This window comes from Pyxicephalus adspersus, chromosome 5 (assembly GCF_032062135.1).
Source record: "Pyxicephalus adspersus chromosome 5, UCB_Pads_2.0, whole genome shotgun sequence".
In the NCBI taxonomy this organism is placed as follows: domain Eukaryota; kingdom Metazoa; phylum Chordata; class Amphibia; order Anura; family Pyxicephalidae; genus Pyxicephalus; species Pyxicephalus adspersus.
Genome location: NC_092862.1, coordinates 15,985,220 through 16,009,674, shown reverse-complemented (window position 1 = coordinate 16,009,674; position 24,455 = coordinate 15,985,220). Strand labels below are relative to the sequence as shown.

The 24,455-nt window shown below is 36.9% G+C and overlaps 1 long non-coding RNA gene across 2 annotated transcripts in view; it reads left to right on the top strand.

Moving 5' to 3' along the window:
* The window catches only part of LOC140330544 (uncharacterized), a 66,075-nt gene extending 41,631 nt beyond the window's left edge, over positions 1–24,444 (top strand). The window contains exon 4 of one of the 2 annotated variants that reach the window (XR_011920758.1): positions 24,025–24,444. This is a non-coding gene — a long non-coding RNA (uncharacterized lncRNA). Of the gene's footprint in view, positions 1–21,125; positions 21,393–24,024 lie in introns of those variants that run through there. The other variant, XR_011920757.1, reaches the window with a different exon arrangement.
* The last annotated feature ends 11 nt before the right edge of the window (positions 24,445–24,455 follow it).

Sequence of the window (24,455 nt, the reverse complement as noted above, 5' to 3'; positions counted from 1 at the left end):
TGGTGGCTCTTCCCCCACTGTCCACCATACATTCCTAGGCAACTTTTCTTTTTCTGCCCATACTATTTTCACTGGTAGCTCTTCCTCCACTGTCCCCACTATTTTCTAGCAACCCTTTCTCACTGTAAAGCTCCAACCTGAATATATTTGGTGAATATGCAATATATATATCCATTCCTTGGTTTTTGGTTGACTTTAAAGAAATGTACAAACATTACATAGTTTGAAAACATAGTTCTATATGTAATATTAAGGAAACCACATTTCCAAAAACATAATACATTCAGCTGAAATGTATACTTTATTGTAAGGAAGGGTGTAACTTTACACAGATGTCATACAGGAGATCTTACCCACTCAGCCATTTCATGTGTGGGAAAAAAAGTGTTCCTAGCTAAAGAATGTGAATGTGAAATATCAGAAGAAAGAAAACTTTATCTAAAGCCTAACTGTTTATTTCACTTTAAAAAGTGCAGAGTTAGAACTTATTGCTGTCCAAGGCATCATGTCTATAAGATTACCATTTCTCCCACTTTTTGTTAAGGTAAATCTTTCCAATGGGGTGAAGGATATAAATAGAAACCTGAAAAACTTTAAAGTGAATTTCTACACATAACTTAACTTTTTTGGTAGCAAAGGATTAGAATAAAGTTAAAAAGCTATGGTTTTACCCATCTACCCAACCACAGGATTTTGGTGCTGCCAAACCCTTTGGCAAAACAGAAGTCCTCCCTCCAAGTGCCCTTTTACTTTTAAGGATGAAAATGTACAGTCCAATGCAGTGCTTTTTCCTGCTGAGCACTGTTTCTACAACCGTTCAATTAAATGGAAATACTGGCCTCTGTTTGCTGTCTGTATCAGCACAGTGTACATAGTCGTCACTACATTAGAACATTGTGGGATGTTCACTGCCTTGAAGTCTGGCAGCTTCTTACTCATTACGGACACATGTCATTTAAAATTCTCTTTAGCAGAAGTCACCTTGACTACCTGGTGATATCCCATCTATTTTAAGTACGTGGACCAAGATGTCACCTCTCTGCAGTAAGCATATAATAACTCACTAAAACGCAGGCTGTAATCTCCTAGCTAGATCTCCGAGTCACACATATAGGTATACATTCCTAAATTGTGTTCTGATTCTACATTCCCAACACTTGAAGGCATTACACAGAATAATGATAATAATACACATTTCTATGCAATGCACCACTTATTTTCATTACACTGTAATCTTCCCCTATCCGAGTGTCTAAGGTCATTTTGGCATAGTTGCTCAGAGCCTGAAAAATCATCTTCTTTATGCTTCTGCATAATAAATCACTTGCGATATTTAAAGGAAGGATGGTGTGCTAAAATAGAACTAAATAGAGCCTGTTTGCCATCACACAGACACAGGTGGAAGCTGGAATTTGTATGCATTCTATATGTTTGCATCTGTAAATTAGACAATGGAAACCAAGGCTTAACTCCAGGCAAGAAGCTAAATATACATTTGAAATACATACATAGTATATTAAATATCTTACCTGCCAAGTGATATGTAATTTAGTTTAGCCAGTCTTGATTTACATTTGGAAAATAGCACAGCTAGCTCAATGACATCGCTTTTCTCCACTGCTGTTAGCAAATGGAGGTTGGTCACCAACCTGTCCTCAGGCATCTCTATTCCCTATTGGCCAGTGAAGGTGCAAGGGGGGAGATTGAATCAACAGCCTGCTTCCTCCTACTGCTTCTAGTGTTAGACCAGTGTTTCCCAACCTTTTTACCATGGGGGAAACCTTTTGAAATAACTTTCATGTCTTTGGGGAACATGAAAGTTTTACTGTTATATTTACTATATCCACAGATCAAAGCATATTAGTGTGATGGTCAGTTAAAGGATAAAAGGCCTGGAGTGGATTTGGAGAGAGGTGCTTGTATTTGGAAGATTTGGCTGTGAACAGACAACATGCGGCCAAAGGAGCTCTCCATGCAGGTGAAACAAGCCATCTTTAAGCTGCAAAAACAGAAAAACCCATCCGAGAATTTGCTACCATATTAGGAGTGGCAAAATCTACAGTTAGGTACATCATGAGAAAGAAACAAAGCACTGGTGAGCTCAGCAACGCCAAAAGACCTGAACGCCCACGGAAGACAACAGTGGTGGATGATCGCAGAATCATTTCCAATGTGAAGAGAAACTCCTTCACAACAGCCAACCAAGTGAACAACACTCTCCAGGAAGTAGGCGTATCAATATCCAAGTCTACCAAAAAGAGAAGACTGCATGAAAGGAAATACAGAGGGTGCACTGCAAGATGCAAGCCACTCATAAGCCTCATGAACAGAAAGGCCTGATTGGACTTTGCTAAAAAAAAATCTAAAAAAGCCAGCACAGTTCTGGAAAAATATTCTTTGGACAGATGAAACCAAGATCAACCTTTACCAGAATGATGGCAAGAATAAAGTATGGAGAAGGCGCGGAACAGCTAATGTTCCAAAGCATACCACATCACCTGTAAAACATGGCGGAGGCAGTGTGATGGCTTAGGCGTGCATGGCTGCCAGTGGCACTGGGACACTAGTGTTTATCCATGATGTGACACAGGACAGAAGCAGCTGAATGAATTCTGAGGTGTTCAGAGACATACTGTCTGCTCAAATCCAGCTAAATGCAATCACATTGATTGGGAGGCGTTTCATAACACAGATGGACAATGACCCAAAACATACAGCCAAAGTACCCAGGAGTTTATTAAAGCAAAGAAGTGGAATATTCTTCAATGGCCAATCACCTGATCTGAACCCAATTGAGCATGCATTTCACTTGTTGAATGCTAAACTTTAGACAGAAAGGCCAACAAAAAAACAGCAACTGAAAGCCGCTGCAGTAAAGGCGTTACTTGAATTGGTCCTAACATTTTATAAATCCTTTTTAGGAAAGATGGACAAACCTTCAAATGGTCTTGCCAAAAAAGATGAACATTTCTTTGTTTAACTTACTTTTGGAAGGTATATGGCATTTTGTCTCTAGTTCCGCATTTTCTGAGCATCAGAGGGCCACCCTCCCCATGGAGACACCCCAAGAAATTATATTTGAGTTGAATTATTAATGTAATTCATATTCATACAGGGTAGCTGTTATAAACACATCTCCTTGTAGTTTTTAGCACCTTGGGTGATATAATGATGCCACCACAGCCAGCAGATATGTTTGTAAAGCCTAATGGGACATTTATTGCTGTACATCTCAGGCACAAAATGCCATTGCATGCTACTTCTCCCATCCCACAGCCCCAGAAGACTTAAGATAGAGCAGTAATGTGATCACAACGTAGTAAAAAGATAAGGGGTACTTAGTGACCCCCTCTGTACTCAGTGGGTTCTTTTGCTGACACTTACATCACATTGAGACGAAGAATATGACACTTCCAAAAGATCCGGGTGCTGAAAACTGTTTTGTAAACTTAGCTCTTCAAGTAGATGAAGATGGGTGATATGACATGAGCTCCAGGAAGACCTCTTACATTTTTTTTACATCTATGGGAGTCACTTTTAAAAAAATTTAGAAAGAAAATCCTTGTATATTTATGAAAGAGGACAGTTTCTATTGTAAAAATATCCCCAAATAGATAATACTAATGTCTGCAAGGGTTTCCTACAACTTTAATATGCCATCTACATACTTAGAAAATACTTGATCTTTTAGGTATAGGGGAACTTGAGATTTCTGCTAGGGATGTGGTGCTAAATGGCCAGTCACCAGATCCAAACACTGTAGTAGATAATTAATCCTGTATAGGCTTTACCATTATTTATAGTCCCAGCCTATTGGTAAAGCATAGGTAAAGGAGATAATGGAAAATGTAGGTATTTAGTGAGGGAGTTTTTTTTTTTTTTAAACTGTCACTTTTTTTTTAAAGCCTAGACTAAAAGCAACTTAGGTGATTAGAATACTTATTTGAAATGAACTTCCTTAACAAATCCTACCTAAAGAATAGATCAGCACAGACAAATAGAGAAATCTGTAGTGCACACAGTTCATCACAGTTGGTAAGTGAGCATGGGCATGACATGAAGGTAGGACAAAAGTAGGGAAAAGTATGTGAACCCAGTTTATTGCCACCTTTATTGTGCCCTTGGTGTCTTTCCCTTGCAGAGCTGGCCGTAGAGAGTTCTAGTAGGTGTATTGACCTTTTCCTATTTTCTGATTGCCCCTCTCACTGTGTCCATGATCTTCCATGTCCTCCCCTGTGATTCCCACTCTTAGTGAGTTCCATGACCATGAAGCCAGGGACATGGAGCAAAGGACCCACAGACAGCAGTATGAGGTGCAAGCAATAGAAGAGGTAAATACTTTATAGTTACTTACTTTATACTGCAATTTTTGGCGACCTCAGTCTTCCATTGCATGTTCTTTACAATGACCCAGCAAGTTCTAATGTGTAATTTTCAGAGGGATGAGGAAGAATATTGGGCACCTTTACAATCGGGGGCACGTGAACTGTATAAAACAGCCTAAATACCATTGGTTATAACTGAGTAAGCCTGCAAAACACAAGTCAGATCTTTCTTGGTTCATAGCACCAAACACTCAATTGTTTCATCTAGTTACATAATTCAAAATTATTTTGTAGAGTCTGTATTCCTGTAAAACAATAAAGCAGCTTGGTAAATCTGGCTCTTGTGCACCCATTCCAAATGTACATTATTTATGCCTATTTTGTATTGTATAGCAGTGGCAATACTTACCTTTTTTATGTTGGCCAAAACTATATAAACAATCCAATTATCTAATTGTCACTAACTGATAAACACAAAACTCTTTGCTTCCACATTGGCCTGGCTGATTTAAAACTGTTTTTAACCTTGATTTTTTCCCCCCAAAGCCAGCTTGCAGAGGACATGAAATGATCTGTATTCATGTTTTGTCTGGAGGCTTACTCAAGGTGGAACAGATTGTATTAACTAAACATTGGCGGAAAGGAAAAGTTAACACATGACAGTTCTTCAAATGTGAAAGTAATATTTAGCTCGGAGAAGCAGCCTTGCCCTTATATGCACCGAATGCTGTAGGCTAAAATAACACAGGGTGCTACCTTAATATTTCATCTGGGTTGGCCTCCTAAAAAAAAAATAAAAGATAAACGCTTAGCATCTGTTACACCCATAATCGGGAGATAAATAGGCTGTTTGCTACTTTGCTGGGTTAGAGACAGACTTTTGTGATGTATACAGTGTAATTATTGATGACATACGGGCAACACTGAAGATTACATGCGTGTAGGAAATGTAATTGATAGGACTGATTCATGCTGACAGGTACAGGAATATTTCTCAAATGTAGGTTAGACAGCTAAACAGTCTCACTGTCTTTCTGAGCAAAAGCCTGGGAATAATTATCTGCTGCCCTTCAAATGAGTTCACTCCCGCAGTTCAGGCTTGCTTTATTGTGTGAGTGTTATGAAATTATGTGGATTGACTTTGAATTTAAAGCGGACCCTCTATGTATTTCAGGGAAAAGTTGCTGCATTCTAAAATGTACCCCTTAATTTAAGGTGGCAATGGGTGCAAATGGTGCTTGGGCTAAAGGTAATCTTTATCTTCATTGTGGTATACCCCCCTAACAAAATGTATCTATATCTATAAATTTGCATCAACTAAACCGATTATATATATATATATATATATATATATATCTTTACATATACAAAATTTATATGTATACCACAATAAAATACCACCGTTAAAATATAATAATTATTTTAGAATAGTTTAAAATTGTGAAAACGAACAATGTTACAAAAAGTGTAGTAAAAAAAATACAATATTACATCAAAATTACGTTTCACGTGCGTGGTTCCTAACAATGGTAACGCGTTTCACAGAGATAGATCCCTCTGCTTCATCAGACCAGAAACCCAATTTAGTTGGTGGCAATTTATAGAATCTTTAGACTTGTTACTTGATACTTACATTTTTTCAGTTCTTTCTGTTCTTGGGATCTCTTTGCCATATTTATGACCTAGGCAAAATTATGTATAATGGTGCCTGCAGACCTTCAGGATAAAACAGGTTGGTTATGCTTATTTGCTATAGCACACATTATTTTCTGATTTAATGGTGGCTGGAGGCAGGTGCACATGTGCAGAATCTGGCGGGCGAACATAACTAGCTAGAAAGATAAGTGAGAAAATTTGGAATGTGGCATCTACAACAACAATAAATCCTACACATTTAACTATTTAGATAAGTGTTTCTTTTTAACATGGGGGAACCATTGGAATATTGTTCAGATCTTTAGGGAAACCCTGCTATAAATATTATTTCGAGGGCTCTTTAATGGGAAGAAATGCCTCTTATATTGCTGGCTAGTGGGAAGTATGCTACCATTACAAATGCCCAAAAAGATAATTGGTGTCAGTAATAACTGACTTTAAAAGGACAAATTGCTCAAGGAACCTCTTGCAACCTCTGGAGGAATCCTTGATGAGAAACACAGATGCACATGCACACTCAACCACCAACTCCAGTGCATACATAATAGCTTTTGATTCAGAGAAAAGGTTCTCCTACAGCAAATGGGCTTTACACTCTCTGCTGCCAAGTCAACAAGCATGGAAAAGACTATGTATAGAGTACGTACTGAAGAATGTAAAACATACCCTAATTTAATGTACAGCTCTGTGTAATATGTTGGCACTATATAAATCCTGTTTAATATTAATTATTAATATTTACAGGACTGCATGTAAGAGTAAGTGTGTCTTTAATGTATGTCATATTTATTCATTGTTAATAACAGCACTTTTGCACAGCACTTTTGCAGATATAAGTGGAAGTCTCTCTTTAGGTAAACCTATAAAAAAAAATTGAAAAAATGTAAAAAAAGATATACATATATATGGTGTAGTCTGTAACTAGAATTAACACAACCGTTTTTGTATTTCTGAAATTCCATCTCTTTCCAGATCCATTAAGATCCATTTTTTTCTGATTCATGTAATTAGGTGAAAGTTACAAATAGATTTAGACATAAGCTAAACAAGCCCCAGTTTAGGTCCACATAATTCACTAAATGTAAACCTGGCACTGGAGGTGATGCTGCTCATTCTAAAGTGAAGACAGTGTCACCCTATGGACTGGGTTTTTTTAATGGAACAGTTTAAGATTTGCTTTTTGTGTCCTGGGGAGATTTCTCTTTACTTTCTATCCTAGAAATGTAAAATATCAGAATTCCCATTAATTATCTGCTCTGTCCAAAGCTATATGGGTTTATATACACAAAAATCTGAATGCTTTATGGAGTTGTTTGCAAATCTCTATTTTCTTGTAGACCCTACAAGTTCTTGAGGCCTCCTGTCTATATAAATATTCAATATTTGGATAGAAGAAGCTAGGACATAGCAGCCCCTGTAATTGTCTTACTATTACCTAAAGGAGAGTTACAACCTCTGATTTTATTTCTGTCTGTCTCTTCTTTGGGGGGATTTATCAATACTTTCTATTTGTAGTGGTGGCCATTGTCAAAGAAAGAGACATGTAAGATTGGCCATCAGAAGATTTTTGCTTTTGTTCCTGCAGTTGGAAATATAGCCTAATGGCATGGAACGAGTATCACTGTTGTGTTCTTTAGTGAACTGGAGAAATATGTTTTAGCTATGCATTAAATATTTTACATATAGATAGGTGTTTCCCAAACAGGGTTCCTCCAGATGTTGTTAGAGGTCACTTGGAAAATCAGCAATCTGTGCCTCTCAGGTTGTTTTAGGTGATGTCAATTGTCTTTTTGGCTATTTGAAAGGGTGGAAGTCTTCCCAATGCCCAGCAGTGAGGCATTTGTCCTACTGACCAACATGCTGATTTACAGTGGGCTATAGATGTAGTATATATAGAAGGGATTCATTGAAGATCTGGAAGTTATTTCAAGGGTTCCCCAATGTTAAAAAGAAATACTCATAAAAATGATTAAAAGGGTAAAAATGTATTCTATAGATTGGGACAGTGAGGTACAAAAGAATACGGAATTATTGGGATCACTTGTTGAATTATGCTGTTACTGAATAGAGTGGTGAGGTCAGAAACTAACCAACCCCTTACTCTGGATTGGAGTAACTAGCCATTTCCTCATCTTGTAAAAATAAAGTAGAACTAATACTCCATTAGATTATTGCTATGCTTTCTGCTTGATTCCCGGTTCTGTAGGATCCATCAGGTCAGAGACTTCTATGAACGGTTCGATAGATTTATTCTGTATTATTTAGTAAAATATAAAAATATTGAACATCAGCTGAACACCAAAGAGTTCTAGCCTTTTTTCATAATTTAAGCAGTTCCAGAGACACTTTTTTATATTCATAATAAATATGTTAATTATAATGTCAGCATTATTCATGTCTCCTGTTTCATCTGAGCCTGAAGCAGAATTGGAGACTGAAACAATAGGTGTCTGGAAGAACAGAGTGAAAAGTCCAGAGCCGTACGGTAGACTTGAGAGGTTTAACCTCTACAATTCCTGGATCGCAGTTCACATCACCTGACACCATATAAAATGTTTAGCTGGCTTACCAAACTTTACACATGCAATACGATTCAGCAAACCCCACTGGACATGGAATAGCAATTATCTCTGCACTGAGCAGACAACGAAGGTCTGTTTAAAGATACTTATGATGTATAAATAATCACAGACAGTGCACCATGGTTACTACTGATTTATATAGAAAGGACTTGAGAGGGCACAAGTATTCTATTCATTAGACTAAAGGACAACTTTTTGGGACAGAGTTTTTCCGTTTTAGGGCAGAGATTGATTGCTGTGGCTTTAAGCTGGTATTTGCACCTGTTGGGAGGCCAGCTAAATTTTACTACCAAAATAGAATGGTTTATATAATAAAATGTGTCCAAGACATTTGAAAGTCCTGTGTGCTCATTTTAGACCAGGCATGGTATCATTTTGTCTCCATAATACATTTTGTCTTTTTGCTGTCACAAAGTAGGATTTTTACATCTGGGGAAGAAGTTGGAGGTTTGTTGATATCAATTATTGGTTAACTTTGATTCTTTTTAGTTGTTTCATCCAAACAAATAATTCATGGTCAACTGTAGAGAATTATTGACGGATGGGTGTAGGCCTTAATGACGGGGATGTATAGACCACAATAACAGGGGGATAAATTGTAAAGTTACCCAATCAACATGAATAAATACATTACAGTCCTGACATACAATATGCAGCGTGCTTGAAAGGTGAACTTATGTCCTAACACTTCCATCTGAAACACATTTCTCTATAAAATCAGAAGGCCAAGAATCATGAAAATGATTTTTACTTGTAAGAACATACTAAAATTTTTTTTCGTAATTATGAAGCCTGAAATATACTACATTGGATATCACTCTGGTTCCCTGAATCGTATTGACATGTTGCTGCCTGTGGATCCTGTTAAGTCAGCAAGCTGTCATACTACCTAAAGAGTCTGGACCTCAGAAGGTAAGTCTTTGCATACAATTATATTTGAAACAAAACATTTGTCACTGGTTAAAAGGCCTCTAATGATTATATATTTGTGCTGGTGTTCCTATGTCTGCCCATGTGTTGTGGGTACTACAAAAAGGTCTCACAATAGCCATTTGTTTCTTTATATCTGGTAGGAAGTGCTGTGCATATTACAGTTTTGAATACAATACAGATCAGGAAAACCTCATAACATGTTACAGCATGGACAGATAATTACAATTCACATTTATACTAGAAATATACTTCCCTATACATATTACCTAATTCTTATTAACTCCAGCTTCTCCTATCAGCTAGCCTCTAGATGAATAACAGTGACACACAATGCAATGGTAGAACTCCATAATACTTGATAATCCGTGCACACAGGTTCTTTATCAGACACTTCCAATTCTAGGGTGACTATGCTCTATCCCTGCCTTGCAATTGTCTTGCTCTTGCACTGTTACCTTGTCACACAGATTTCTGGTGGAAAATATAAGACTACTCTTCTACTGGATGATACATGAAAGCAAGTTCACAGTTCTTTCAGTCTAGTGGAGGACAACTGTCACAGATCCCCACAGAACCAGGAGATCTGTGCCCTCTATTGTGTACCCACCTTGCAACCCTCTCCAGCCAAGCTAATTCCAGCTGATTCATTGTTTGCTTCCTGGTCTGAACCATGTGATCCCTTTATCCCAGAGAACCAGGATATTCCTAGACATGGTCCATCTACTGTTGTAAGTGTGAACACCACCTGAGCTGCCTCACCTCCAGAACTTCCTGTGGTGGTGGGGTCTGTCACCTGCTAGTCACATGGCTCCCCCTTGTCACAAGGCTTCCCCTATAAAGGAACTGACTGGCAACTGCCTGAACAAAGAGTTCTTCCAGGCTCTGTTTCCAAGCCCCAGTTTGCATTTCCTGATCTTGCTCTTGACACATTGGTATACCGACCCTGGCTCTGACCTGACTATATCTACTGTTGCCTGCCCTGACCTTGGTTCATCTGACTAAGCTTCTGCCTTCCGCTCTTGTAATGTGCATTGGTCCTCAGCAGTCACCAGCCCCAGGGTGTATGGGGGTTGCAACCAGGTCACTACCTCCTAAAGTCCATCACCCTTTGTGGGATGCGCCAGAGACTGGTGCCTTAGACTCTGAACCCCATACACGTCCGTGCCAAGCAGGATGGTGATACAGAGAGTCCAGTCCACCACTGCCCTGTATTTACCGTGACACTGTCACATCATCTTTCCAGAGAACCCTCCACTGCAGCCCCCTTAAAACTCTGGGGCTGGGGGGGACACATAATATTTAGGTAATGTATGAATTTACTGAAAATGCTAATTGCTAATAATGGTCAGAGATTGGTTACATGCTACATGAGTAGTTGAAGGCTTTAGAAATGAGACTGTAAGTGCGGACATGTCCTATGAGAATCCTGGAGTTTTTACAGCTCCTTCACAAATGTTTGCCCCTCACTACTTCGCTGGGGTCTGAGAGCTATATTGTAAAAACCAAACATTAAGTTTACCTGAATACATTTATTTATATATAAATGTTTAATAGGATCACCTCTTTCCATGACTTCAGTAATCCTAACTGTGCCTGGCGTCAGTGCCTGAATTTTGATGGAAAGATCATGGCTCCAAAATACCTGGGAGATATGTTAAACACCAGCAAGTTATTCAATGCACCGTCTTCCAACTAAAAGTAAAATATCAGCTTGGACAGGCTTAGCTTTTTAAATGTTACAATATGGCATCCCATTAGTAGTCACTCAAGTGTTACCTGAACCTCCCACACACCTCTGTATGATGTCATCAGGTCTGGCGTCGTAGGGCGAGATAATGAAGAAAGCCAGGACATCTTTCTCTGGTCTGCAGTCTGTTCCAAACGGAGAAAGTTATACAGTGCTGGGACCAATAAATTAGCTACGGTTGGTGTTTTGGAACATCTTACTTGCAAATATTTTACTTGTAAATGCAAGTAATGTTTTCTGCTTGGGATACTAGGGAAACAGCTAAGGTATCCCTTAATGAAGTGCTAGTCCAAGCAATAGGAGTTGTAGCTCTTGGCCTGATTTGGCAATTGGAATTAAATCATAAAAACACATGTTTATTAGTGCTGGACTTTACATTGGTTTTTGGTGTTCCCAAAACATTCATACTGATTGGTAGAATTAACAAACCGTGTTCTGATATATGGAGACTCTTTGTTTGACGATTGTGCTGTGACTACAAGAGATTTATTTTTATTTTAAACCAGAATGGGAAGACCCCATATAATCATACTTATTTTAGTTTAATAACCTAAAGTGTACTTCTTAAGGACAATGTAGCTACGTATGAACACATTTCTCATTGAGTGTGTTATAATATATAGTAACAGCAACAGAGAAAGCTAAATTTCCTCCCCCCAGGGCTCAAACTGCAACATTGTGCACTTGTAGCAACAAAATGAATTCAGCAGGGTTTAATCTGTGCAACACATTTAGGCACTGGGATTATCATGATTGTGTCACCTATGAGCCGGTATCCCAGGAAGTAAATGCTGACCCTGGATGATGTCTGAACAAAGAATACTCCATCCTTCTATAGCTAAAAGCAGATAAAGGCATTGTCAGAGCTAGTACTTTAATCTATGTGAGAGGTAATAATTATCCATAAGTCTTACACTTACCCATTACTCAGCATGAATGTACTTGATATGAAAAGTACATCTTACGCTTGTTCCACTTTTTAAGTATCTGTAACATGTTATGAAATTTGCTTGCACTTGATTTGAAAACATAAATCCGATTGTAGTTCTTCTTTAATACTATCTGCTTCAAGTTGTGAAGGAAACAGGGAGGCTGCCCTTACTGACCTCCTTTTGGAGGTCAATCAGTAAATTAGGAAGCTGGGAGGAAAGTCAGAAGACCTTATCTAAATACTTGCAAAAAGTACCCAATGGATCTACTCCAAAAACCAGCTGCAGGTGCTGGCTGTGGTGTACATCTTTTCTAAATATCAACTCGCATGCAAAGAAGACTCAGTCAGTGATGTTCCTTACTCAACAAAAGTTTATTGCAGTTATTGTTGCAACAAACATTGGGATAAAAATGGAATCTCACCATTATCCACTAGTGTGCCTGTGTTAGAGGGATTTTGGTCAGGTCCTTGTAAGAGGTGCTTTTCTACATGGGAAATTAGCAATGTGTGCTGTTAATAGGATTAGTTGTATCTTATATAGAAATAAGTCTGTTTTGGTGTAACACTATGGGGTTCGAGCTGGACCAGTGATCAGAGAGGACCTGCTTCTTTCTAGTCCCTGGGTTAGAGAAGATCAGGCCACCATGAAAGAAAAACATTAAACATACCCAACATGGTAAAGCACAGTACTTCTTCCATTTTCTGCTGGATACCTTTAGTTCTCAGACTGGAGAATTAGAAAACACAATGAAGTAAATGACTGATAAAACAGAGCAAGAGAAGAGTTCATGTGAGTTATGACAAGGAAAGATCTATGTTGTGTTACTAAAGTAAATGGTTTCAAAGTTTACTCTTAAAGTTTGAAGAAGCCAAATGCATTTTTTGTCCAATGAACTATTAAACAACTTGTTTTCTGGAGTTACTTACCCAGAGTTTCTTACTGTGTGGACATTGCATCTATCCTTGGGAACTAAACTAGAAAAGTTCTGCAAGGAAGGTGTGGGATGGGCCCAGCAAAATAAGGAATTAAGTGGGGATATCATTTGTGAGATTAGTGACCTCTTAAAGCCAATAGTGGTCCCTCTTGAGAAATTTCCTTGGAGAATGTGAATAAGCATGGGGTTGGTTTCTTTGTGCATTGTACAAGTTATTGCCCAGGGTAGTGAAAGCTTGTTGATCTGCACCTCATTTACTAGTTGTTGCCCCATAAGTGGAGGACACTTATGGCAAAAAAAAAAACTGAATTCCCCACTAGCCAACATAATTCATCCCCATAAGTCCTGGACTAGCCAACAAACTGAGTGACCAGATTGGCTACTCAATATCACCCTGTAGATGTGATCGGATGGCTTTAAAGCCACAGAATTACTGATCAGTTTTATACAGACTCCTAGCTGAGATTAAAAACAAGTCAAAAACAATATTTTCCTGAACCACCATTAATTTATGTAATGCGGTAGGGAGCTAGTTATTTGCTTTTGCAAATTTTTTTAGCACAAACAGCTCAGACAGTTCAGCAAAAAACATCCTGGCTACAAAGTCTCCGTTTAAGTGAATTTTTTATTGCTCTGTAACATAACCATTCTAACTACAAACCTCCTAGCTGCAGAACAAATGCCATAAATTAAACATGAATTTATGGGCCGCCATCGCTAAAGAAAACTGACATAAATAGCAGATGATATGGTAAAACTTTGGCTTGGCTATGTCAACGGCATTAGTGCCTAATTCATGAGAATTAACATATTCATAGATAACTTTTTCATATTCAGATAATGAAATATATTGCAATGTTCCTGTTTTTTATTTCTCCCATAACAAACATAACATAATTTACATTTTTTATATGTGTATTTCCAGGGATGCTTTTATGTCTGTAGTTTTATTAAATAAGCAGCAAAAAAAGGGAAATGAATTGGCATTTTGTAGAACAATGCAGTTTAAAGTGAATTTAAAGGGGTTTTGTTTTGGTTATATTTTTATATTTATACAGTACATGGATGATAAAGTAAATAATCAAATGATTGATTTATATCAAGCATTAATCCATATAACTCATTTAAAATTTTCCTAATTACATATGTCGTATAAATATGGTACCACCAAACACCCTTCACTTCTCAGGATAGTAAAAAAGCCTAAATGTTGCAATAATTTCTCCACTCACAAACAAATTGTGTGGCAAAAATCACCTAATCATCACTAACACTTAAATTTAGCTTTAAAGCCCTTTAGCTGATTTTTTTTGCAATCTCTGTCCTATTTTAAAGTTTTACTTTTTGTCCTATGACACAACAGGAAGGTAGATGAAATGTGCTGAATGTAAACAAGGTGCTGCTAGCCATCCTTCCCAACTTGGGGTAATGATTTGAACTAGTTTGTAACCAATTTGCAGAGATTGTTTTTGTCCAGAGCAAAATCATGGGCCATTTCACCAATTTGCCCTATTTCATTCTCTAACATTTTCTAAGCAAATCTCTGCAAAGGGGCAAGGTCACCATCTTCCCTTGGAAAACGAATGCCACATCTGGGACTTTTCATCTCTAGTGCATTTCATTAAGGCTTCGGCTATGTACGCACAATAAATTTTTGGCGTTGGAAATAATCTTGCCTAAGGCTACATACACATATCAGATGATTCACGTCCGATTCTCAGGGCTTGTCTCGGACGAGAATCTGGCATGTGAACAGTGGCCATCCAATGTCGTTTGTGGATCCATCCTGGCTAATACACAAACAATGGAAGGGGATCGACTGCAATGGAAGGGAGGAGAGCACAGCAGGGAGCTGCTCTCCCGTTCTCCCCCCTCCCCTCTCCATAGAAAAGAATGACGCTGAATATTCAGTGCTCGGTCATTCATCTTTTGGTCTTTTATCTTTACAAACGATCGTGAAAGATTCCTTCCAACGACAAAAAATCTTATGTGTGTGCATAGCCTAATTTTTTCCAGTGACAGGCGGATGGATGAGTGCTGTACTCACAGCACCATTTAGTTCAATGCAGAAAAGGCCAAGACAGATTGCTGAATAATGTATAGGGTAGCTGTACACATGCTAGATTTTCATTTTGGAACACAACTGGGGACAATTATCTAGCTTGTGTACATAGCCTAAGTCATACACTTTTACACTCCATTAATAATTTTGGTAAATACAGTTTGAAAAGCAGACAAGTCTTGTGTATAGAAGGTCAAGTACATCTGAATGTTTTCTAATAATCGTAAGGGTAAAATCCTATGCAAGAGTGTACAGTGTTTTGGGACTTCCAATTGATCATTTAAAGCGGTAAAGCGGTTGGTCAAGGGAGGAATTAGCAATGGACTTACCCCTATGTATTGGGCCTAAGGCTACCTAATTTAACCATGTGACAGTAATTTGCAAATCCTATTGGACTCATATTGGGCTGGAAATAGCTATCACTTATTAAAATGTAAGTATCTTTAGCCTTTATTGAGTTATCTTTGCAAACTAAACCTCTTGTTTCTATTTCAAGAACAAGAGATCTTTTTTCTTATTTTATGATATAATATTTTGGCCCATAGAAGGTATTTAATAATGTCTCAGACAAAGTTCTGCTTCCCTTCTGGACGGCACAGTAGCCATTTGTCACAATGTTATTTCATTCAGCAATCCTTCCTCTTCTTCTTCCTTTGATTAGAACAAGTTGCTGTGTGCTGCTGTGAACAGATTTACAATATTGATTGCAGAGTTTGAAAGACCAAATGCATATAAAGCCTGACAGTAAATACCTTTTATTTCTGACTATACACAGCGAACATTCAATTTTTTTTTAAATAAAGCAAAACAATGATCGTTCAACATTATTATTTTCCTTAATAAATGTGTTTTAGTTATTGCTAGGATTTTTAGAAAGTAATTTGTATGTCTTTTGCATGTGTTCTAAAATGTGCAAATACCGGTAGTTAAAGTTTTTGCACTTTGTCTAAAGCTTTACATTGATACCTATATATATAGGTATCAATGTAAATATATAAATATGTAAATATATATACCTAAATATATAAATCACCTCTTTCTGCTGTCTTGCAAAATCTCGTTTTGAGCTGTTTTGACATTTTTAATGTGCCCTCAGCCTCAAAAAGTAGGTGATTACCAATACAATGTAAGTATGTACAATCTCAAAAAGTGAAAATTTTCTATGTTATAGGGAACTTTTAGAACTGCTGTTACCTAAGCAGTGCCCTTCATTGTATGTAATTGTGCCTAGGCACGCCTGTTCTGTAGTCGAATGTGTGTAAATCTGCACTCTGAGATCATCTAAAGCACTGCTGAATATGAAATCTTGTCTCACAAATTTTTAGTTGAGATTTGGTGATATCAGGTTTGTGCTACTTGCTGGAGGGGAATCTGTATCTGAGGATCTGCAGTGGAAGGAGCTTCTGCTTTCTATGTCATCATGTGGCTCTTTCCTTCTGTTGATACTTCTGATCTTAACTACTACCCCACCAGTCATCACTTCTCCAGTGATCAGGAAGACAGATTTAATGTAAGTAAAGCCTAACTCCCCTATTACCATGGCTTTGTTTACACAGGCATGATGCAGAGCAAGGCGTGGTGGATCAATAGTAGGGATGAGGTACAGGTTGGCTGCTACCATGGGTTTGCAGCAAATTGCAAACATTTGGATGAAAAAAGTTTGCCCTCAAAAGTGAGGAACAACCCATACAGCAGTGTTTAGCTTTGCCCCTGGTCACAAGAACCAATTATTTGGGGAATGAATAACCCAAACTCTTTTCTTTTTAAGGGTGGTTACACAGCAGTCATACATTTAAATAGTGGATGTCAGACGTGTTATGCAGAGCTGATAATGTTGTGTAGAGCGATTGGCATTGGTCCATGTTCACATGCCTTTTCTTTGACAATAATCTGCCTATTAGCTATACAGTGTTGTTTGTAGATGAAGTTGAATACAAAGAATTGTGTCTTACTTTTAAAGAGTTCAATGTAAAGTTTGTGAACTCATGCATGATTTGCAATATTGTTTCCTTATCCTTAACTATGGGGAAATGATCATCGGCAGGGAGCCTACAGGTAATGACAGTGACTACTCTTTTCACAGCTTTCACTCTTTGGGTTTTGTCAAAACGTCATAAATTCTGGAACTCCAGTCTAACTCCAGTCTTCAAGGGCCACATACAAGTCATGATTTTCATATAAAATCTGACTTGTATGAGAAACATGTTTCTTCCACTGTAACTCACCACCAATATATACCAAGCGGGCATAGCTTCAAATTTTAGTACTATATTTAGAATTGAACAATCATCATTGCCAGCTTTTTGCTATACTAACTCCCAGACACCCACAATAAAATGTAAAGGTACATAATGTTTTATATAAAAGGCAATATAATAAAGGCATGGAGAAACATGCTCATCAAGGTGATCTGGCTGTGATCATGGTGTGAACTTCATGTCGTTAAAACTTGTATTGGCACTGTCTTACATCTGCCAGCTTTAATATTGAGGTATGGTTTAGATGTTTTGTGTTATTCTTTCACTTCTTTGTATGTGTATCTGGTTTATGTTTTTCTGTGTGTCTGTGTCCCTCTGGTGCCCATTTTTTGTGCTCATATCCCCCTGGCACCTGATCTTTTTTGTGTATGTATACCTTTTGCCATCCACTGTTTTGTATCCATGTTCAAATGAAATCTAGTGATTGATCTATCCACATCTCTGATATCTACAAAAAAGACCTGGTGGTGAGCTCAACAATCTGCAGCTTATTGTAAGTGTAGGAAGTGACTTTTTGTCTGCTATCATAGATGTTCATACCTGTGTATAAGCCTTTTTTAGTCTCATACAGGTTGGCTAGCAGCTTCAGAAATCATTCATACATGTAAATGTTATACATATGCCTATGCACCACTTGGCACCTCTTATGTATATGTATGTGTAGCAAAAAGTTGCATTGTGGCCTTGTTTTTGGAGGAATTGGAGTCTCTGTTGATCTCCTATGTGACAGGACATATATGGGTAAAATCAAGATATCTGGGAAGACTAAAAAATTTTAATGTTTCATTTATTTAACGTGACCTTAGTTTGCTCCTGTGTATTCTTGGTGTAGAGATAAATGCAGAAGGATCAGTACACAAACTGCACAGTGAGTTTTGTGTCATTACAGTCATTGTTAATGTTTTTATATCATCTTATTTTCACAGATGGGTTTTAGCTGTTTTTTCCTACATTTTGAGAATGAAGTATCTTTTATAGAGATAAATGAAACTATGAAAAGTTAATTAAAAAGGTATATTTTCATCCAGGAATTGAGACATAACTTCCTAATCCTGAGCATTTACTACCACTTCATATACAAAAATTAGGTGTTCCGGATTAAGTGGCAATGATTAGAAGAATGTTAATGAAGTCTTTTTTTAAAAACCTTAAATTTTGCCCTGGTGCTCTCTTCACTTTTGTCATGCATTGTGTCACCATGTAAAAGTAAAACAAAACTCAAGCCCTCAGAAATAAGATTGTGGATGTTCTCAAGATTTTTTTAGCTCAATCATTTCCCTGTAAGAAGTCTTCAAGTATTGCAGATTTTTTATAATGACTTCTAATTTTATCCCAACAAACTAGGTGTTCAATGCTATAACAAGTCTCCAAGATCCCAAAATTATAATGTGAGATCATCGAGTAACTCTTGCAGCAGATGATGTTAAAGAGCATGTGATTATAGTAAGAAAGAGATTGCACCAACTAAAAATCAATAGGTGGTGTGCCAAGAAGAAGCCTTTGCTGTCCAAAAGGAACATTTAGAGCTACATTGTGCCAGATGAAGCAAAGATAGAGATGCTTGTCCAGAGTAACTGTAGACATATTTAGCATAAACTAAAAAAATTCAAGAAATGGTGATGAAAATGTTATGGTTTAGGGTTGCTTTGTTGCTTACATTCTCTGCATCTTACAGTCATCAAGTCAACTCTTATTATTATCAAACTTTATTTATTAATTGGGAACATATTATGCAGCTCTGTACAATAAATAACGTTCGTGGTGGATATGAAAAATGTGAGTAAATATAAAAGTTGATGTACATTGTGGCATTCAGATGCAATTATAATTGTATAATTATAATTGTAATAATTTTTTAGAAATGATACAATGCCTGAAACATTCCTGAAGCTGAATATTATTATTATTAAACAAGATTTATATAGCGCCAACATATTACGCAGCGCTGTACATTAAATAGGGATCCACAAAACAAGTTGAAAAGAAAATACAGAAGACTTTGGCACACATTAATGGTAGAGTTTGTTTAAAATAATGTACCCACAATTAGTATGTGTCTATTGTGATGATTTTATAAAAACAAACACAAAAAATAAATGGTAATTTTTAATTTATATTCTTTGGTGATCCACAAAACTGTGGATATTTGTTGCCCGAAAAGCCCGAAAAGAGAAATGGCTGTTAAAGTTTAATATTTGGAATGTAGCCCACACTATGGTCCTGATTTATTAAATCTCTTCAAGGCTGGAAAAGATACACTTTCATCAGTGAAGCTGGATGATCCAGCAAACCATGAATGGATTTCCTAAAAGTAGCATGCTATTTGTTAGCAAATGTGTTCAGTCCCTGACCAGATCCATGCCAGGTTTGCTGGATCACCCAGGTTCACTGATGAAAGTGTATCCTCTCCAGCCTTGGAGAGCTTTAATAAATCAGGCCTTAAACATGCCATCCAAACCCATTAGTATTTAGTCAATACAAAGTGGTTTCTAAATGACAGACAAACAAAAATAATGATACAGGAGCAGGAGAGAACCCTGTCCAAGAACTTCCAATTTAGGAGCTATGAATTCTATGCGTTCCTAATGAGAACGTAAGGAAAAAGTTCAGATGGAAATTTCTTTTTAAACATTAAAGCTATCTTTCAGCATTAAAATTATCTAAAGCACAATAGCATATCCTCAATAGAATGGCCTAAAAATAAGAAATAATACACCAATAAGAAAACAATAATGTTATTATAAAATAATAAAATGAAATTAGATATAAGGCAATAAAAACAAAAAAGTGAATAAACTCTATGACATTTGACCCTGCACTGCTCCATCAATATCTCTCCAGGGCAGCTACCAAAACTAATATGAAAGTTATGTTATAAATCTGCTGTATCAGTTTTATGACAATAACACGTCTGTTTGTATAACATTCTAGGAAAACCTTATCAGTTATTGTATTTGCGCATTTTATAATGGCGATTACATAGCCACACTAAAGATAAGGTAGGAAACATAGAATACATGTGCTTGCAGCATTATGAAACAGCTCAGTGAAAAAAAACTGCTGTAATGATTTTCAATTAATAAATAAATAATTTTAAAAAATAATTGCAGGATCTGAAATATGAAATTCTTCAGCTTCTATTATATATAGTTGCCTGCTGATTTGTAATTGATTGCCAGTATGGCCTGTTGTGATGCCCCACCAATTTTGGGTTTACTTTGTGACTAAGGCTGGTCAACTTCCTGACTTAAGGCTATGTTTAGACAGACGCTTAAGGAAGTGGATCCTTAGCATTTCAATGCTTAGAGAACATATGGAAGCCACCAAGCCCTTCTATAATTATTAAAATGAATGACAGTGGTTGAAAAGTCTTTATTTCTTGGTGGTGATTGTGGTTTTCATTTGGCACTCAATCACTTCTATAGGATTCATTGTGAACACTTTCAAAACACCAGGGATACGTGAGTAACAATCCTATATTTATATTATTTCTGTAAATGTATTCTTACTCATGATACCATGAACATATATCCAATGTATATAAGCTTATGAATAATGTTAATATATACTAGCAATGAACTGACTGTTTATACACTGTTTATCCATGAATATTGGTGAATATATGATCATAGACTTACATTCTTATATGCATATCCTTGAATATTGTTTTCTATCTCTCACACTCTGCATTTCTAGATGTACGCACAGACTGTTAAGTACACTAAAATACCTATCCCTGAAGAAGCCCACCATGGCGAAATGCGTTGGATTACCACTCAATACGATACGGCACAAAAAACTTTTCGTGTGATGTTAATTACTTTTTTAATAGTTGTCTACATGTATAGTATGCGGAACCCCTGTCCTGTAAATGTCTAACAGGACAGTGATAAATACTGTATCTTCATGTACTACCATTTGTTATCAATGTAAAAAAATTTGAATACACGCATACTACCCAGAGCCTCAACCCTCTTTTTTTCTCTCTTTTCCTCAACTACATTTACATGATACAAAGAGGTGGCTCACTAACCTAGCATCACTTTTTCTTGATATCAAAGTGTGATGAGGAGTTCATTTTCCAGTTTCAAAACACCTACAAACCATTTTTAATTGTTTATTAATCTAAATAGTGCTTTGGAAGCATTTTGGGTATGATATACAAACAAATGAAGTTTCATCTTCCTAAACATCTCCCTGTTTCTGTGCAAGACAACCACAACGCTAGAAAAAACTGGTTCTAAAATGGTTCTGAATCATTTGGTAAAAATGGCCCAGGAACATGCCTTTAAAAATTTCCTGTAGCAATTCCCAGATTAATGACTATTGAAATTGGTGGAGTGTTTCTCAACCAGGGTTCTTTCAGAGGTTGCTAGGGGTTCCATGAGCAATGGGTAATTTGTGCCTCTCAGGTCAGGATAAGTGATATTGATGATTTTTTTGGTGTAAGGATGACATTCTTCCCTATGGCTAGCAATGTAAGAGGCATTCTTCCCATTGACCACCACAATAATGTACATTAATGTCACCTGTGGATATTGTAATTATAGCTGGGATTTCTTGAGAACTGAGAACCCTTTCAAGGGTTCCCCAATGTTAAATAGTTGAAAAACATTGCAGTAACTGTATAGTGAATCAACCATTGGTATGAATACATACCAAGGGCTAAGCCACACCACTGGTAGTATGTTCAACACACCTTCCAGTCTCTAGCCAATGAGAAAAAAACAATGGCCCTAAAAAAATTTCCTGCTAATAAATAAATAAAAGATTAATTTTATGGGCCTGCACTTTATATGTATCTAAATCTGTTTTTCCATGCTTATAACTTATTAACAATAATGGTGGCAGTAAGTTCTCTTTATAAATACATCAGGGGTTTTACTGAGGCATATTAATTACTGTGTGGTTGGGAAATGTAATTGGGCATACATAGACAAAGGTCTAGGTTGCATACATCTCCCCAAACATCAAGGACAGGGTTTACGTCAAGTGAACGACATTCTTTGTTATACATAGTGCTCATATTATACTAATCTCAGTTTTACTTTCTCCTGGATCCAAATAATATTATACTATAGTTGGGCTTTACCAGTCCCTTACTTTATTCACAATAAAACATATATAAATTATTTTTAAAATTGTCCATTTCAAACAAAATAGAGTAAACACCATGTATCATATGATTCTGTGTATACAATTCACATAATCATGGAGAAACTATTCCCACAATTGATTCAAAAACATTGATTGCTGCATTTTTTAAAGAACTCTCTTCACTCGATGCGTCTCGGGGACTTAGTCCTCTTCTTCAGGGGGTAAGATTTTCTACAATAGATATCTGTGAATTTTATTTATACATGGAAATACATTCATATGTATACATCTATAAAACTGTATATTTACAATAAAATATGAAGTATGAAAAAACCATAGATGGAACCATGTGAAACAACACTCACAACACTCTCCTGAATCCTACATACCCATAGACTGGAAGTCCATGGGTTAGGGTTGAAGAACCCACAGACTGGGACAGAAAATGGCCTTCTGAAAAGAAATAAAGCTATGTCTGATACGAATGGTCTGGCTCTTCTCGGGACAAGAATCTGACATGCATACGACAGTCACCAGACGTCGTGAAGCTGGTCGTTCATGGATCCATCCTGATGGGTCTATGAACAAGTGATGGTAAATGATCACTGTACAAGTCAATTGAGAGGGGCACAGTGGAGTTTCGCTCACTCAACCTCCCCCTTTCCCTCTCCAAAGAATAGAAGGGTGCTGTATGTACAGCACTCATTTGTTCATCTGTCACTCTTTTGTTGCTGGAAATACTCACAAAAGATCATTTCCAGTGACATAAATTAAACATGTGTACACAGGCTTAGCTAGACACTGAAGAAATTATCATTATTACTATTATTACTATACTATAATTATTATTATTACTTTTTGCATAGTTTTGACTGAGCTTTGAGTTTTGCCTAATATGTTTCCCCTAAAGAACCTTCAAAGTTTCTGATCTTAAAAGGGCAACCACTGTATATCACTTGAAGTTCATCTGTGATCTATAAAATCTCCACATCCTTGGAGCGGTTCCTTCATTCAAGTCAACACAGATTTCTGTGTCACACCAGTTACCCACTTCACTAAACATGTCCATTTTCCCAAGTATTTTCCCACATTTCATCCAGATTAATGCAAGACTCATTCCGTTTATAAAGATACCACTTGAAAAACCTTGTGAAGTTTCACAAAGACCCTTCAAGTTTCTCACTGGATCAGACCTCAAAGCCTCTGTTGACATCAGAATTGTATTTTGACCACGTTGAGTTGGTTTTCTGTTTTCGTCTTTTCTCTCTCTCTTTCCAGATTAGAGCATGTATAAACCAACTGTCTATTAAATTTTTTATGTTGCTTTGTAGCTTTGATGGTTTACAGGCTCCATGTTAATAAGTTGCCCTCCCATTCATACAAACATTGAAATGATATATTTTAATTTGAATGATAATTCTATTTTGAAAAGTTTAATTAGGAACACATGGCAAAAGGAAGAAAAAAATTTTTTTTTATTTTTAATTCTGTTCTGCAGATGATACTCAGCTTATTTTACATCTGGGAATGATTATGCGATGGCACTTCATGATGCAGTTCCTTCACCTTCATCTGGGATTTGCTTGAGAAAATGCACAATAATCCGACATCAGAAAAAAGAAGAATGACTTTTCTTTATGGCCCAGAAATCATTCTCCATTATGTACAGTTGTATTTGAGAATGATTAAAGGCAATCTGCCCACATTAACTTCAGTGACGCCTAAGAAAGTCCTTCCACACCCTCCATTGTTATCAGCCTTTTAAAGTCATTATTTTATAGAACACTTATATGGCTTTTTTTGTAAATTTCCTATTCTTGACTTAGAAGATTAACATTGCGGAACTACTGTAAAAAGAATTGTGACTGATGGTATATCAATAAAAGTTGCTTCCTAATGTCTTTAGCAATGATTTAAATATATATATAT